This window comes from Phlebotomus papatasi, chromosome 1, assembly GCF_024763615.1.
Source record: "Phlebotomus papatasi isolate M1 chromosome 1, Ppap_2.1, whole genome shotgun sequence".
Taxonomy (NCBI): domain Eukaryota; kingdom Metazoa; phylum Arthropoda; class Insecta; order Diptera; family Psychodidae; genus Phlebotomus; species Phlebotomus papatasi.
The window spans coordinates 102883134-102901605 of record NC_077222.1 but is presented as its reverse complement, the minus strand read 5'-3'; the positions used below and the strand labels follow the sequence as shown (position 1 = coordinate 102901605).

General features: G+C 32.2%; 1 protein-coding gene across 1 annotated transcript in view; it reads left to right on the top strand.

Annotated features, from left to right (window-relative positions):
* Positions 1-18472, top strand: part of LOC129810188 (protein fem-1 homolog CG6966) — a 56184-nt gene that overhangs the window by 18760 nt on the left and 18952 nt on the right. The gene's annotated exons all lie outside the window — the stretch shown is intronic.

Sequence of the window (18472 nt, the reverse complement as noted above, 5' to 3'; positions counted from 1 at the left end):
AAGCTGAGTTATAGTTTATGTTGAAAGACGATGTGCACAAATTTTAGTACATACATTACAAAATTTAGTACACAAATGAGAACTGTCATGCTAATAAATTCACTGAGAATTGTCACGAAGCAGCACAGTTGAGACTTTAAGCTTTCAGAACTCGGAACTTTCTTATATGACAATTCTCAATTCTCACCAAAATCTGTAGAATCTGCAGCCTGAGGCCGGATTTAGTATACCACTGAGGATTGTCGTATGAACAAATTCAGTAAGAATAATCACGAGGTAGCACAGTTGAGTGTTTCATGAGGAAGCTTTCAGAACTCGGAACTATTCTCTCGCATGACAATTCTCACCGGTTTGTAGAATCTGTATCCTGGGGCCGAGTTTAGTACACAAATGAGAATTGTCATGCGAATAAATTCAGTGAGAATTGTCATGAGATAAAACATAATAATAATAATTATAATAATTCAAGATCAAGTTAACTTCAGCCGCTTTAGCTGTGTTATTTATCCATTCTATTCCTAATTTTCTCATACGACTATTCTCAGAAGTTTGTAGAATTCTTTCTGAACTTTAAAATGAAGGAATACAGTAGACTCTTCGATATCCGGCTGACTGGGGGACAAAATGACATTTAGGTTTTTTGAATGAACAACGGTTTTTCTATTTTGTGCAGTGTGAATTTATTATCTGTCTGACAAGAAAAAGAGAATTTTCTTCATGGTGTGCTTATGTTTCATTTTTTATCACAATTATGTATTAAAAATTTCGATACAATGTTAATAATACTTTAATTCACTCTGGACAAACTTCATGTTTAGTGAAAATAATTTTGAATATATCAACCACCAGTGTTTGGCAGCTGTCACCCGGATATCGAAGTGCTGGATATCGAAGAGTCTACTGTACTTGAAAGAGTTTGACGTTTCTATTAAACTATTGATTGGCTATATCGGCTATAGCTATATGTACCCTAGTGAGTCCGATAACCTTACATAAAATAGAAGAAGAAGAAGAAGAAACCAATTGATGTGAAGTTTGTGACTAACACTTAGCTCTGACATCCTGCTCTCTGATATCCGGATGGCAGCTGTCAAACTTCCGAGAAATTCGTAAGAATGTCTCTTCATAGGGGGAAGTACTCTCCCTCCGAATAATATGAATTCACTTTTAGTTTTCCTAACGGTGTTATCACACTTGCACATTAAAATTTCAATGTGATTCACATTAATTGTCGCTTGTGAGCGTCCAAATATGTTATTTGTATCTTTGAGTCACTTAATATTTGGGGTTTTTCTATTTATTGATAAAGAAGTGGACTTGGCCTGCAAAAATAAGTTTAAATTTATCTAAAGCATAAATATTTTTCACATTAAAAAATTAAAGAGAAAATCGCATTATTTTTTCGCATTAATGCTATAAATCAATTTATATTAAATTTTGCGGGCCAAGTCTACCTTTTTATCAACAAATAGATCAAATTTTGAATATAAAATGATTCAAACACACAAATTACACATTTGGACTCTCAACAGCGAGAATTAATGTGAATCATATTAAAATTTTAATGTGCAAGTGTGATAATACAGTAAGAGACTTACAAATTTCTATTAAATATTGGTTAGCTTATCATCAATTATTGATAATTATGTGATAATCATGTGTAAATCTCTTAAGTAGAAGAAATTCACATTATTCGAAGGCATGAACGTTCGAAAAGGGAGAGTACTTTCCCCTACATGTATTTTTTCTATAATTTTCATCCTCAATTATTTTTGACAATTTAGAATTGAAGATCATTTGATTTAAGTACCAAAACCTTAATATGTTTCTAAGAATTCGTGAAAATATTTCAAATCAATTTACACGGAAACTACTTCATAAAAAATAGACAAGTTTACCATCAATGAACTGAATAAGCAGTCTCAACATCAATTAAATGGTTCAGTAAAACTTTGACTCGAGACCGAGACGTGTAATTAAGGTGTTTACAGAGAAAATTCAAAGGAAGTTAGACTGACCACAGAGTCTGACGTTCCAGAAATCTGTTTTTGGGTACAGTAGAACTTTGACTTTTCTCACTAGGTCGCTCTATGTGGGGGGGGGGGGGGAAGAAGCCACCACAAGTCGATGTTTTTAGGCGTGTGATGCCTAAAAATAGTAAGTAGTCTATGTGGGCGGCTAAATAGTGCTTCAGCACTCAAAGAAAATCATGTGCTTCACCCATCGTATATGAAGCTCAATGGCGTGAAGATGCAACTATATGTGGTGTCTCATTTAATTATAGTATATATGGGAAGAAAAAGATTTATGTACAATATTGTGTGAAAGACATCACGATGATATTTCATAAGAGAAACAGCTTAAAAATTGGGAAAGTGATTCCAAATCTGCATGCGTCAATGATTGCACAACTCTTTTCCACTTGAAGCAAAAGGAAAAGAAGTGAAGTATGCCGATCAGTAAATGTTGCAACTTGCAAAAGCAGAGGGAGCTCGGTGAACTCACGGCGAAAGTGAAATTGAATCAACGAATATGAACTCTCGCGCCATCGTTGGAATTGAGGCCAAGGTTTTGGAATTTAAAGCACTATGCTAATATTTGCTTGACCAACTATTGATGGAATTTTTGTTGTCTATTTCGTTGTTTTATTGCAATGCATTTGATTTTTGCTAAAATATATAACTATTTGTGCGTGTTTGTAATTAATACCTATCATGACCGTATAACTTTTGTCTTCTGGCGGTGAAATTGAAAGATTCCATAAAGAAAGCACATAACAAATATTTGAAAAGGAGGAAATTAAATCACGCACATTGAGTGGATTTAAGAACAATTCGAGGAAAAAAAAAGCAGTCTATTGAAATGTCGTGAACCAATTTGATGTCTTTGACTCTTGCAGCCGCAAACAGCTGAAAGATTCTGTGCCAAGTCATAAGTCGCGCAAAGATAGAAAATCCTCATGAAATCATCGTGTAATTTGCAAGAGCAAAAAATTTCGCTAAGTAAAAACTTTGCGGAGGCTTTATGAGAGAGCATTGATCATCCCATTTGTTTATGGGATGACTCTCGGAGGAGGCATTGTTGAAATTATATATATCTGGTTGTATCCAATTAGAATCGTAAATTTAATTCTGAGAAAATTAAAGAAAGCACCACAAGAAAAATTTCGTACAGCTTCAGGATATTTCAACTTGTTCATAAATTTCTAAAGTCGTAAATTTGGTAAAGTCGTTGTTCCTTAGCGACCTTTCTAAAGTCCAAATCTTAACGTGTCTAAAATGTCATGCCTTTCTAATCAATCATTTTGAATTCTGCAGCTTCTGAAATTATACTATATCTTGTGACAATTCTCACTTATGTACTGAATCAGTCCTGAGGAGACAGACAGACTTGTGAAAATTGTCATCTGAGAAATATTTATAGAGAATAGTGCCGAAATCTCTCGTTAACTCAATTTTGTTGAGTTCAAAGTTAATAAGGTTCTTTGTATCTCATGACTATTCTCATAAAAATTAGTCCTGTGACAATTCTCCCTTGTATAGGGAATCGGGCTTAGGAAATGAATTCTTTATCTTGGTGAGAATTGTAATGAATGAAGTATATCTTTATAATGAAGTCTTTTGGATATTGCAAACTTAATAAGATTCTAGTTTATCTCGTGACACTTCTCATTCAATTTGTTCCGGTGACAATTTTCACATTCTTACGGAATTTTTTCTTCAGGATATAGTAACTATTGCTGGAGATCGAAGATTTCATGAAGTCTAGCCATATATCCATAAGGAGTAATTACATACATGACATTAAAAATATTAGGAAATTTTGAAAATGCCATTGTTAGTCAAAACAAACTTATAATGCATGGAAAGAAATGCAGGGGTCCTAGATTCAACTCTCATATCAAAACCGAATCCAGTGTAGAAGAAAAATCTCTCAAAGGTTATCAGAAGCCTCTACTGAGGAAAAAAGAGTAGGAGTGGCAGGTAAATGTAGGCCATTTCAACGATCCCAAGGGTCACTGTTGATTAATGAAGATGTCTAGAAAGCCCTGTGTTGTGATATCTTTAATAAGCCAAAATCTCGAATGTTCCAAAATTTCAAAACGCTAAAGTCCCGATGAGATATAAATTCCCGAAAGCTCAAAATCCCGAAGAGCTAAAATCCTAAGAAGGTAAAATTCTGAAAAGTCAAAATTTCCGAAAAGCCAAAATTTCGAATGGGATAAATTCCGAAAAGCTAAAATCCCGAAGAGATATAATTTCGAATTCCAAAACCTTGAAGAGCTAAAATTCCAAAATGTAAAATCCCTAATGGTTCAAAATTCCGAAAATCAAAAATCTTGAGTGGGCTAAAATTCCGGAAAGATAAATCCCGAAGAGATAAAATAAAATTTCCGAAAGACAAAAATCTTGAAGTGCCAAAATTCTAAAAAGGTTAAATCCTGAATGGGCCAAAATTCCGAAAAGCTAAAATCCCGAAGAGATGTAAAATTCCGAAAGGCCAAAATCTTGAACAACCTAAATCTTGAAAAGCTATTATCCCGAAGAGATATAAAATCCTGAAAAGCCAAAATCCCAATTAGCCTAAGTTCTGAATGGGCCAAAATTCCGAAGAGCAAAAATCCCGAATGGGTCGAATGCTGAAGAGGTAATAGAATATTTATCTTTGCTCCACCAAGCGAAACTAATAAATTAAAGAGCTTGATTTGCGAATCTACTCAGATACGAGGCACATAAGGCCCTTAGCTTTGTAAAGTTGCAATTCTATTATTTAATTGATTGATAGGCTTGTGTGAAATAAGGATACCTGAAATTTTGGCTATTCGGGATTGGCCTTTTCGGAATTTTGACCGGGACCCGTGTTAAGTATATCTGTTGCGTAGTCACCGGGACCCTTTTCATGAGCTGTGATCTTTTACGCCTTCTGATGAAAGGTATTCTATTACTGTTTCATTTGTTGATTTCTGGATGCCCCAAGGACCTATCTAATCTTCTGCTTAGGGGATGGGACAGTGTTGATTATACAGGGTTTGGTTCAAGGGCTCTTCGAGTCTAAAATGTGCAGTGTCTGTTTTTATAGGACTCTGTCCGTTAAGAATGCTACTGCTTTTAATTAGTATCCCGAGGGACAAACGCTCTTCTGCAGCTGCTATTCGCCAATTTTTTCCGAATGAAGCCAGGGAAATTTAGGGAGTACGGATGGTACCGATATTACCCACTACTTGATAGTAAAAACTCCTATGCTAATTATGTTCCTGGTACCCCTGAGATAAATATCTTAATTTTTCAAGATGGCCGACGAGACGGCGTCATCATGAAGTTAGATGCGAGTGCTTTCGAAATTCCAAGATATCCCTAAAAGCGGAAAAATATTTATGCCATAATCAAAAACGTCGTCACACTTTGGATAAACTTGTGAAATTTATTATGTGGATTATTTGCTGTCGTGTATACAATCTTAAAGGCTTTGCTTCAAACTTATTCAAAGATATTTATGACTTGCTTAAAATTTCATGGATTATAGAAGAGGCATAAAATCATAAATCTCATTCTTATAGAGGCTTCCATTCGTCTCTAAATGGTTTGTTTTGAATTAGGATTTCACCCACTGAGTTTTTCCATTTGCACGCAAAAAGATATCTCCGAAAAAATATCAATGGAAAAACTCCAAGGAGTTTATTCGAAAAATTCAGGTCAGCAAAATTCTGATGGATTTGTGGTATTTTTGTATGTCGTGTCATGGGATGATTCTCCTCTTTGGAGTTACATAGCAAGTGTCTGCATTCCAGAAGCCACCCACAATATTGTCCAAGAGCTGTGATGGTGCAATCAAATCGATTAGCAATTGATTTTGGTGATGTTTATTCTTCGACAATGTGACATTTTGATGGTTTTTTGGTCAGTCGGCGTGTCAGAAAATTTTACGATTCTCCGTGGACTTTTGTGGCATCACATGGGGACGGGTCAAAATTGGTCTTGACCACCTTAAATAGTCGTCTTGAAGTCTCTCTCTGAGACGTTTTTTTTTTGTTACTGGTATTTGTGGCAATTTTGCTGATCAAGTGCGAACTCTCGTATTTTAATGAATAATTAATGATGTGCTAATTTGAATGGGAAACTTTGTGTGTAGGTGCGCAGGTTTTTTTTTGTCATGCCAACATAGTCCAACATTGTTAGGGTTCTCGGATTGTACTATTCATTGTTTGCTTTTTTGTTCGAAAAGCAAAGCACAATTTACTCAATTCCGTTGATGTTCCACTCCTTCTTCGTGTTTTGGGGGCCCATTTGGGTGGCTTTTGGAGTGTCTCAGACTCCTAAAAAACAGCTGATTTTGTGAGTGGTCAACATGTTGAAATTGCGCTGTCGTATGTTGTTTTCTTAATTAACTCATTCGACTTCTTTTTTTTTCGGTGACGAAACCCAGCATGAGTCACGGTCAGACATTGGCGGGAATCCTTTATTTACCAAAAAGATCATCATTGATTGTCTCTTTCCAGGAAGTTAAGTGCGCTTCCAAGTTTTGAGAAAATTTATCATCTTCTCAGTCACATTTGGGATTCATCTGCAAATTGCCTTTTTTTTGTCCATTGTGTGCAAAGACAGAGAGTTCTTCCGCATAATATGAAAGTGATGTATGACCACGTGTTGTAAGCAATTTCCTCCTCTATCATTTGTTGTGTTCCACTCACAAAACACCAACAGAGCTATTTGTGAGAACAAAGTTAAGTGCATTTGGCGCTTCAATGAGACAAAAAACAAGCTTTAAATGTGACAAATAATGCAATTCATTTGTGCAGTTTCTCGAGAATTCTCCTCTACAAACAACATTTTCTTAGTGCTATAAGACGTCAATTTGGCCAGGAGTGTGGAAGTTTCACCAGTCTCGCTATTCACGGTCACCATGACCTTTCCCAAAACCGGACGACACAAAGCTTCTTCCTCTTGGCGCTATTTCTTTTAGTTTTTTTTTGTACTTCATCTTCCACTTCTTCGCCGAAGCAATTAAATCCACTTATATATGTATGCGTACACATATGAAAACCATACTTTATGGTGCAATGTCTGCAAGAAAAAAAAGTAAAGAAACCGCACATCTCAGCGAGATATTCCATTGAGATTTCTGCTCGGCATAAACGTTTTTCCGCTACAATTTCAACGATACTGCAAATTCTTTAAGCATCGTTTTATGTGGTGTAGACTTCAAAATAAAGTGTCATTGTACACGAGTTTGAAGATTCTCAAGAACTCTAAGAATTCCTTAAAATGGGGTTCAAAATACATTAGGCGAATTCAACTTTGTTACACAGTCTAAAGTCGTAAAATCAAAACCCTACTTCAAGATCATCAAAGTGATCTTGAAGTAAGGTCCTGATTTTACGATTTTAGACTGAAAGCGTTTGAGGTTGTTCAATTTGCAAAATTCTAGAATTCTTTCTTGGTTTGATGTTTGATATAGATAGTAAGGTTAGATTTTTCCAGGGGTCAGTTCTCAATTTCGGTTTACCGATACATCCAGGCCACAATTGGGTGGGCCCCTTATGTTGTCTCATATATAGTGCTGCTATGACAGCAACCCATCCCGGAGTGTATTTGGATCAGTGACAGTGAATATTTGTATCGACTGTAGTACCATTTTCATGCCGAAACTCGTTCTCGTACCAGCTTATTGTTTAGGTGGTTCACTCTATCCACTGATCCACTGAGGCTCTAGATGGTAAAAGATGAATTTCGAAGATGAAAACTAATTTCGACGTCTGAACATCAAATGGATATACTGTAGTCGAGGCTAAATTCCCTATTCACTGAATCGAAATCGTCAAAAATCGTTACACATAAAATAAAGTGGCAATAGATGTATCAGAATTTATTACCTAGAACCCTACTAAGTTTCGTAGTAATCAGTAGCAGTGATAGCAGTTATTGACCAGGATTAGCATGAACATGAACTAACGCTGTTCAAATTTTCTTCCAAGCCTTGAATGCTGTTCAACCGATACGATACTGGAACTAGGGATCTTTGAGTCATAGATCCAAACACTCTATTTACTAATCCATTGAAGCCCTCAGGAAACCACTTAGAAGAATTAGGCATGGGTGATATCTTGTACGAGATATTGATGTAGTTTTTCGTTAGTTTTGGTTATAATCGGATAATCTTGAATTTAAAAAGAGTAACCTCTGGGCAATAATCTTCCAGATGGACCCCTAATAAAAAGAGTGACCAAAGAGTGGAGGATTTTAATACTAAATTCGTTAAATTTTGGATATGATTTCAGTTAAAATTGCTTTGTTGAAACTTCAATGTGTGCAGTGGCTTATGAGAAAAGAGACTGATCTTCGTGTTTACATCAGGCTTATTTAGCTGTGGTGAAGAATTAACAATTTTATCCTCGGTATTTTTAAGTAATATTATTAAATATTCATTGAATGTTTTGTTGATTGGTCTTTTGAAGTACGTTTTTCGTGTGAAAAATGGGCAATTTTCTAAGAGTTTCAGCAGTCAGTGATGTGATACTTCTTATTTTGGACAGGTGTTTTTCTCAAAATTTCGTGAAGTTTTAGCTTTTGTGATGACTCGGTTGTATGAATGCCTAACTAAAGAAATAAAGGATCATCATTTTTACGTACGAGATTCAGTGTAAAAAGCCTTTAAAAAAAAAGTCCCGGAAAGGTAAGAGAATGCGTGAATCCGCGTATTCTTGGAGTGACAAAGTCAACTCTCTTTGATGAATGATATGGAAAATTTCCATGCTCCTTGTGATATTCTACGGTTCCTTCTCATAAACAGAAAGATGATTTGATAATATGGGTTATTGAAATGAAAAATAATGGGCCTTCTATTTAGGCGGATTGGCTGTCCAAAATTACAAGCAAAGTGTCCAAAATTACAAGTAAGGTGTCCAAAATTAGAGTCAAATTCATCTCTACAAATCAATACCTTTTTAAACGTATTAAGACAAATTTTTAATAAAATCAAAGACGTTAAATAGCTTGCTAAGTTTTTAAGCAACCCTTCTGAAAAGTGTGTAGCAAAAAACTCAGTTACTATTGAGATTATCGTACTTCAAACTTAGAGCATTGATGCTTATAAGCATCATGTCCAAAATTATGAGCACTTCCCCTAATTATATTTAGAGCCTAAACACAAGTAGATTTTGATTCTCCAACAGTGTCTTGGATAAAAGGTAAATGTAACTTTATTTGCACAAAAAGTCGTTGATGATCGAAGAATTCAAATTCAATTTCGAATTTTCATACTAAATTTTCGAACAAGATGGGGAAAATTTATCAAATACCACACTAAAAAGCTCGCAAAAGAGTTACTCAGCGATTATGGAGTGATTGAGTAATGGGACAAGAACAGTAAGCGTCGTTGTTCTGTTTTATTCCTCACAACAATATGAAGACCGTCACATTTTGACACTTGAGGACTTCGAAATTCGAACAGGATGTATCTCAGCTACCTTGCGGAATTAACTAAAAGTAAAAAAGTCTCTTTTTTGGATCTTCAAATAGATTTTCGAATTTTTCAAGATCTACTTCTGTACGGAAATAATAAATTCTTAACTCAATAACTTAAGAAGTTGTAGAATATCCAACTATTTAAAAAAATACTTATTGTAAAGCGAGACAAACATCAGCACTTTGTGGGGAATAGCATAACTTATATGGCATGAGTCAACCTTAACACTAAGTACTTAAATAAGACCTTTATAAAAGTCCCAAATTAAGTGTAGTACCCTAAAGTCGGCCTTCAATAAATGACCGCTCTGGCCGAGTTGAGACACCGACTGAATACAGGGCACTTTACCTTATACAGTTTGTATTAAAAAACATGGAATGTGCTTAGTTAAGGACTTTCATCTAAGTACTTTTTAAGTAGTTACAATAATGATTATAAAACATATTTTTTTTAGTGCCTGATATCTTTATTTGTAAAAGAAAAATGAATGAACATGTTGCTACCAGCTCTGCTAGGTTTGTCCAAGCAAATACAGAAATACTCTTGTCCTTACAGAAAGTGTTTCAGAACCATCTGGAAGAAAAATATTATGATAGTTATGGGCAAAATAACCTTTCCGAAATGTAAATAAGAATGCTAAATTAAAGATGACTGATTTCAATGTTCTTAATTTTTTTTATAGATATCTCAATAAAAATGAGAAAACTTCATGAAAGCATTTCACTTAACATTTTGTGGTTATGTTTCACTGAAATGTCAAATTGATGTCTCTCTCTATCCAATGGATAACCTGTGTCTCCATCGCATTTTCTATTCTACATTTCACCCTTTACCGCCAGAGGTGACTAATTTCGCACAAAAAGAAATGCTTTAATTAAGGACTTACTAAGTACTTATTTTTTTGCACTTAGGTAAAATTCTTTTTTAAGAGCTTGAACAAAGCCTTTAATTGTAGCATTGCGCCAGTAACAACTTGCTTTGTGTTAATTAGCGCCTTTGATACACAAAAATTAACACTATGTTAAGTCTTAAACCTTCAATCTGTTTCCGACATTAGTTAATGTTATTTACAAAGACAAATATACTACATAACTTTATGTATACTTTGTGCAACTTCTTCCTGCATAGCCAAAAAATTCGCAGTCGGTATCTCAAACGCAAACATTCATAAATGACTAATTTATGGACTTTTCCGCGAAATTGCTGCCATAAATTTAACATTCATAAAGCCAAAAATAATTTACTGAATCAACATAGATACGTATCTAAGGCAGTTTATCGATAAAAGGTGTACAAAGTGTCGGTGATTTTTATCAGAAGATCGCTTTGCGATACTTGCCTTGTGTCTACCATCAAAGCAATTACCAATGGTAATTGGGTATTAATTAAAATGGACAAGAAAAAAAAGTATTACAAAATATTCCCGCACGCAATGAAGAAAAAAAAAGGGAAAGAAACTTCACTTTGTAATGTTTTATTACATGGCTCGTGGGATATTTATTTTTAGAAACATGAAAAGTATGTTAAATTTTGACCCGACATTTTATCGATGATCTGAAAATCATAACAACGAATTTGGAGCTTTGGTGGATCCATGAAAAAAAAATTTGTGTTGAAAAGTAGAACGCAATTCACGAAAAAAAAAATTGTATAAGGGGAAAAAATGTAAACAAATTTGTTTATAGGGGCGGGAGAGGAAGGAAGAAGCTTCTGATATAATTGATAAAATTTAATACGACTCTCTTCTTTTTCCCAATCACGCGATTACAGGCACGGAGAGAATTCGTTTGTAAGATTCAACAGTAAATTTTGATGTTCATGATGATGATCGATAGTAATAAAAAAATAGTTTGTATGTGAATAGGGCATTATTGAGAAAATAAAGTGCTCTTCTTCGCGTACAATGGCTAAATGCGAAATTTATCAGGGAAGCGATATTAAGAGAGTCGAGTAAACAAATGAAATGTAACCTTGAGGTTTTTCTCTGCTTCTTCTCTCTGATTCCTCCAAGTGTCCTTCAAATCAATTCGCGATTTATTGAAATGAAAAGTGAATAAAATGCTTTTGGAACATCATCCCATGTGGTTTCTTTTATGGCAGATTAATTGCCGATATTTGGATCACACTCATACATCTGTCTACTGTCTTATCTCTTGCCTTTTTTTCATTTTTTTGCTTCTTTTATTAATTTTTTTCTGAGGCTGAAGTTGAAGTATTTTCTGGTTGAATTTCAATTCAAAATTTAATTTGATTGTTAGAGGATTAAATTGTAACAGAATTTCCTGCCTCACAATTTCCTCAACCGTTTTGTTGTCGGTTTATTCATGAGCCATTTGTGAGACACAATTAAGGAATGCGAAGGATGATCGTGACAAGTGTAAAAGACAATTGATATTTTCTTTGTGTACACTGCTTACACTGCTAGAAAATGGACCGTAACGTGTATCACCATAAATATTCTTTCAATTGTAGAGTAACATGAAAATTTTCAATGGCAAGAATTGTCGACACTTTCATTCCCCGCATGATTGAGATTTCATTTCAAATATTCAAATAACGCAAATCATTTTTAAAAATTTTAGTACTAAAACTGTGTACTAATTTTGAGTCTAAGAAAAGTTTCTCGTTTTTTTAAGAAAACAGACATATAGTTAATTCCAATCTGTTGTCTTCCAAAATTTGTTATAAAAGTCATTAGTACAAGACAATAAATTTATTTGGAAGTTTGAACATATTCATAAAAAACAAAAGAACATAAAATCGTTAATTTTTTATTATAAAATCCAACTTTTAATGGACTGAATTTTTTTTAGCTATAAATCATTTGTAAACAAAAATATTTAAAAAAAGGATTTGTTCTAATAGCATTCGAAGGAAACTTATGATTGTGACTAATGAATTTTTAGTACAATTTTGTTCTTAAATTTTTAGTACAAATTACGTTAACTTATTAAAATTTTAATCTATAAAATTTTGGGCTTTCTATTTTCCAAGTAAATTCATTGTCTTGTACTAATGAGTTTCTTCTTCTTCTTCTACTATATATATATATATATATATATATATATATATATATATATATATATATATATATATAATATAATATAATATATTAAAAAAAATTTGTTCCAAAACATTCGAAGGAAACTTATGATTGTGTACTAATGAATTTTTAGTACAATTTTGTTCTTATATTTTTTTTAGTACAAATTACGTTAACTTATTAAAAGTTTAATTTATAAAATTTTGGGATTTCTATTTTCCAAGTAAATTCAGTGTCTTGTACTAATAAGTTTTTAGAAAAAATTTCGGCAAACAATTATTTGGAATTTAGTATACTCACTTTCAACTGAAATGTCGTTTAAAGGATTTTCACCGATCTGTACTAATTCTGTTTTTAAATACTGAAGTTGATATTATTTGTCAAAGACGTGTCAAATCCTATTATTCTTTAGTTTAAGATTTGTATTTAATTTTCAATAAGATTTTTACTCTTATTTTTTACCACTACTTTTTCCAAAACTAATCCTACTTGTACTAAATTTCGATTTAGAACGATTTCAAGGACTGTTAGTTTTAGAATATTTCTTTACTAAAACGTATTGCAATCTTTTTTAAATTTCTTTTAAAGTGAAAGCATGCGGAGTTTTAGTACAATATGCAGAGGCAAATAATTTAGTACACAAGTTTTTATGCAAAATGACAAATATACTATATAATAGTCCGGTAATATTAACAAAAAAATACAAAACTGTTTTTAAAGATATTCTTTTACGTGAATGTACTGTACCTATGTTAAGTTTTAGTGCAAATGAAAGTAAATTTAGTACACAATTTTTGGTGCACGATAACTAAATGTGATACAGTTAATGATTTTTAATGCTGAACAAAATCAAATTTAATTTAAAGTATTATAATGCTACGTATTGGAATAAATCTCAGATTGACGTTCATGAAGCATAATATTAAATTAGTACACAAGTTCCAACCAAACAATTAAACGTATTGCAGTCCTTGATACTTATCAGCAAATCAGGTTGTTTTAAATTTGTTAAAGGTGGTAAAAGTCGTATTTGAAAACAATTTATTTGAAGTGGAAGTGTGCTAAATTTTAGTACAATATGCGGAGGTAAATAATTTAGTATACCAATCTTTATGCAAAATGATAAGAACATGATCATAAAAATACAAAACTATTTTTAAATAAATTATTCAACGTGAAAGTATGTTAAGTTTTAGTACAACGTACAAATGAAAATAAATTAGTAAATGAGTTTTAGTACAAAATAACTAAATTTGATCCAATCATTTATACTCAATGCTGAACAAAATATGTTTTAAATTTCTTTTAAAGTTATAATACCACAGTTTAGAACAAATTATTTTAGATTGACGTTTAGTAGCTGCCTAACAACTAAACGTATTGCAATGCTTGATATTTATCAGCAAATAAGGCCTCTTCTAAATTTATTAAAAGTGGTTAAAGTTGTATTTGAAAACAATTTATTTAAAATGGAAGTATGCTGAGTTTTAGTACAATATACAGAGAAAAATGATTTAGTACTTAAGTTTTTATGCAAAATGGCAAGTGCATAATTATAAATCGGAAATCGAGATAGTTTTAAATTTTTTTAAAAGTGGTACAAGTCGTGTTTAAAAGCAATTTATTCAAAGTGGAAGTGTACTAAATTTTAGTACAATAACTGAGGAAAATAATTTAGTACACAGGATTTTTTATGCAAAATAACAGGTAGCTTGATGATTATAAAATAAGTCCACTTTATAGCTGGATATATTCAAATCAATTAAACGACACTGTCGGAAGATCTAGTTCAGCATTATGATTAATAGGATTAATTTGTTGTTGTTAAGCTTATGCATAACAAATTGCTTTGATGACGTCTCGCATGCGTGAGAAACTCCAGGTGACGACGACTCTCAAAACCTTCAGTATCATTTTTCCTGGGTAAAAGTCTCTAATTGTGTGAGCAATTGGAGGGAGTAGGAGATTTTCTAACTGTGTGATTTTACTTTAAAGAGTTGATCTTGAAAAATCAAACCAGAAGTCACACAGAGGATTTGGTTTAGTTGTATGTGCACCTCAATGTATATAAGATTATTAATAGTCATTTATGGTGGATAATGACGCCATTGAGCATAATTAACTTCACTATGAGAGCTTGGTACAGGCCAAAGAGATGAAGTATTGAGAAGTGTTTCTCCTGGGTTTATGTTTGTCTTACTTATATGGTAATGGCAAGTTCTGGATTAAATAAAATCATACACCCATTCCATGGGAAATTGATTGTGATCAGGCTTTTAATGCGCAGTAAAATAATAAAAAGGAATTTTTCTTCCTCTTTTTTGAGTCCTTTTTCTCTGCATTGTTTTCGACCAATTGCAATTTTTCCGAGAAAATGCAGGTGGAATGCAGTACAAAACATTTTAAATTGAATGTGATTTGGTGTGTAATAATCTTCAAGGTGTATTTAATGGTTAAATTATTCTAATTGAGTGATTTAATAGGTTTTTGAGTAATTGCAAATTTTAATTGAAGGATTCTCTGAGCCAAATAATCACAGAAAAAAAAAACTTCTGTATACAATCTGTTTGAGTTAGAATAAGAAAATTGGTGCCAAACTTTGGCGTATGTATTTTTCTTTTATGTTAGAATTCACGCAAATGTCTTATTAGACATGTGAAGTTTTTGATTGTTGGGAAAATTGTCACAGAAACATTTTAAATGAGCAAATGAAGTAAATATTTAAATATTTTCCTAAGCATATGCCCCCACAGAGTTGATTTTACCAACGACGACGTCTTACTAACACAATTTCTCGGTGTGATGTATTTATAATTGAAGAAATTAAAGTCGAAGCAATTGAACAAGGTACAACATTACAACAAAAACATATAGTAAGTAATTAGTTAGAGCAAGAGAAAATTGATTGTGAGAGCTTTCATCGCCAACTCTCTTCCTTCTTGTACGATTAATTTTCACCAAACACTCAAAGAGGTCGAATTTAGTACACAAATTTAGCTGTTGATCTATTTCTGTCAATAGTGATTTTTATTTAGATTGAGAAGTATATCTGTTTCCATTTTAATGGGTATAATACACTGTAAATATTTAAATTAACATCAGACATTTCATTGACAGTTTACGCTATTTTTGTGTCATAAGAATTGTACTAAAAACGACAGTGATGAATTTAGTACACAAATATCTAACTCGTCTAACTCTCTTCATATATCAAATTGGTTGAAAAATTTGTTTTTCTTATCAGCATGATATTGAAATACTTAAGAGACCTTTTTGCGATACTCTGTACTAAAAGTTTTTTACTAAAAAACCATAACATTTGTTTGGAATTTTATTGAAATTTTGAACATTAAATGTTAGTTACAGCAGTTGGGAAAAAATTTTATGGGTAGTTTTATGTTCATGAACTGTACTGAATCCTGCTTTAAATTTAGTACAAAAACCATTAAATTCTCTCCATAAAAGAATTATTGATTAATAATTTGTTTTCTCTTTGAAATCAAATTGGATTTAATAAAGAGAGATTTTAGGATTTTGTATTTGTACTAAAATTTAAAAAAAGTAATAGTACTAATTTTACTATTTGAGAATATGAATACTTATGTTAGTACAAAGTTATCGTTCATATTTTTGTGAAAAAGTTTACATAATGTTGTATCCGAGGATATTACTTGCCAGAACAACCGGAGATCCTTTAAAATTTTACTGGCAAAATCCATTAATTAGGTAATGTTACTTTTGACTTTACTGTTCACCTTGTTTTAAAATTTATTCTATGGACTTGTACTAAATTTCATTCTAGAACAGTTCTGAGAACTGTTCGTTTTAAAACTTTATGGTGCTTTTCCAATGAAAAATGCAAAGGGGAAATAGTTCTCTTGAATATTTTTTAGTTTACTTTATTTTTTTCATTATTCATTGGAACAGCACAATTACTAATGTTTTCTTAGTCTTACAAAATTTGTACTAAAATATCAACTATGCTGAGAATATTACTCCATTGCGACGTGGATTTAAATTTGTACTAAATTTCGATCATTTAAAAAAAAAATGTTAAATTGCATCGGTTTTTCTTTAATTTCGCACAGGAAATAGTACACAAAAATATCGGTTATTCAAAAGCACATGAGAGCTGTCGTGTACTAAAAAAATGTCAAGAAAAAGTTTTTCCTTCTCATTATTCATTGGAACAGCACCATTACTAATCTTTACTAACATTACTAGTCTTACAAAATTTGTACTAAAATATAAAATTGAGAATGTTACTCCATTGCGACACAGATGTAAATTTGTACTAAATTTCTATCATCTTTAAATAAAAATTGCTGAATTGCATCGGTTTTATTTTAATTTTGCAAAGGGAGTGTCATTTAAATGTATATAAATTTGAATGGATGCAACTCAACAATTGTTCTAAACATGTCTGAGATTTAGTACAAACCAAGTTTACGTGCATAACAGTTTTTCTTATAAACTTATCAAAATATATTTGTAATTAGACTTTTTTTATATATGCATGCGGGTTTTCATAATTTTCATAACTTCACGATTTCTATCAATGTACTAAAATGGAAACTACATGATTAAAGTTTTTGCTTCTCATTTAGTACAAGTAATCAGTGTAGTTTTTTGTTCCCTGTTTCTTCTTTTTTTTCCAGATTTTCACTAAAAATTAGAGATTTCTATCCGTAAGAAATTTAGTACACGCATGTACTAAATTTATAAAAGAACATAAGCCAGCTGTTCTTGATTTTTCTTGTGTTTTTTTTTTCGGATGTGGAAAACACATACAAAAGATATTAGTAATAAAACTAATAATGAAAGTAATTGTCTAATCAGGAAGTGATTGCAGTGTATAGAGGCTGAGTGTATGGCTCTCCACATGTGAATAAGATGTGAGAATTAACCGCGGAAATTTACTGTATATTGACGATCGTGAACTCGCGCGAATATGAGAGTTAAACATTTGTATATAATGCCAGTGAGAATGTTTTTTAAATTGATGTCTTTCTCTCGTACTAAATGAATTATTAGCTGCTTGTATGTTGTCGCTCTTGATAATAAATATATTTTCTCAGTATTAAACTTTTCTCGAAACTTCTTTCTCTGTGTGTCGACTTTTTTTGAGAGACAGCGAAGAAGAGAAGGTCATCCCCGGAGGAGGTGAACTGAGGGGGAAATATCAATGTCAAGAATATAAGTAACTTGTCTTCCATTCTGAGCAAAATAAAAGGCAATTGAACCACCTTTCAGTTCACCAACTGTCGCTTTTCTCTTCCCATCAGAATAGAAACTTATATTAATATTTGGTCTTGTGGTTTCTGTGGTTTCTTGCGAGGTGAGATAAGTCGCACAATCCCATTTTGTTTGTTGCGTCACTCCGAAGAGACACGTGAACACATTCAATGAGGTAGTCACCTGGCAAAGTGAAGGTTTTTGATGCTAAATATGTAACTTTCTTATTCTATATTTGCTTGATTGAATGACGTTAGGATTACTTCTGGTGCTTTTTTGATATTTTGATATTAAAATATGGAAAAATATTGGATTGTCAGGTATAAAGAAATCTATTGCGTATTGTTTGAACAATTTTTGTTGTTTTGTAAGTAAAAATACTTCAAAACAAATAGTTTTAATGAATCATTTGACCTTAGGATGATTTTTAGAAGATTGGGCTTTTAAAATAAATTTTTAGTACAACCTCTATTGACCTTTTCAGTAAATTAGCATTCAGTAAATATTAACTCTAGAGGAATGATATGTGTCGTTTCTTGATTAATATGAAACGTAATATACATTTTTTCATTTTTCTTAATTAAAGTCTAAAATTTAGTACAAGGTAAAATATTATAAAACTTTAAAAATATCTTAAGTTTCGGGCCAGAAACGTATTGCGAATTTTCCTATTCGTTGAATTATTCACTATTACAAGTTAATAAAGCTCATTTTGAGAAAAAAAGTATGTGT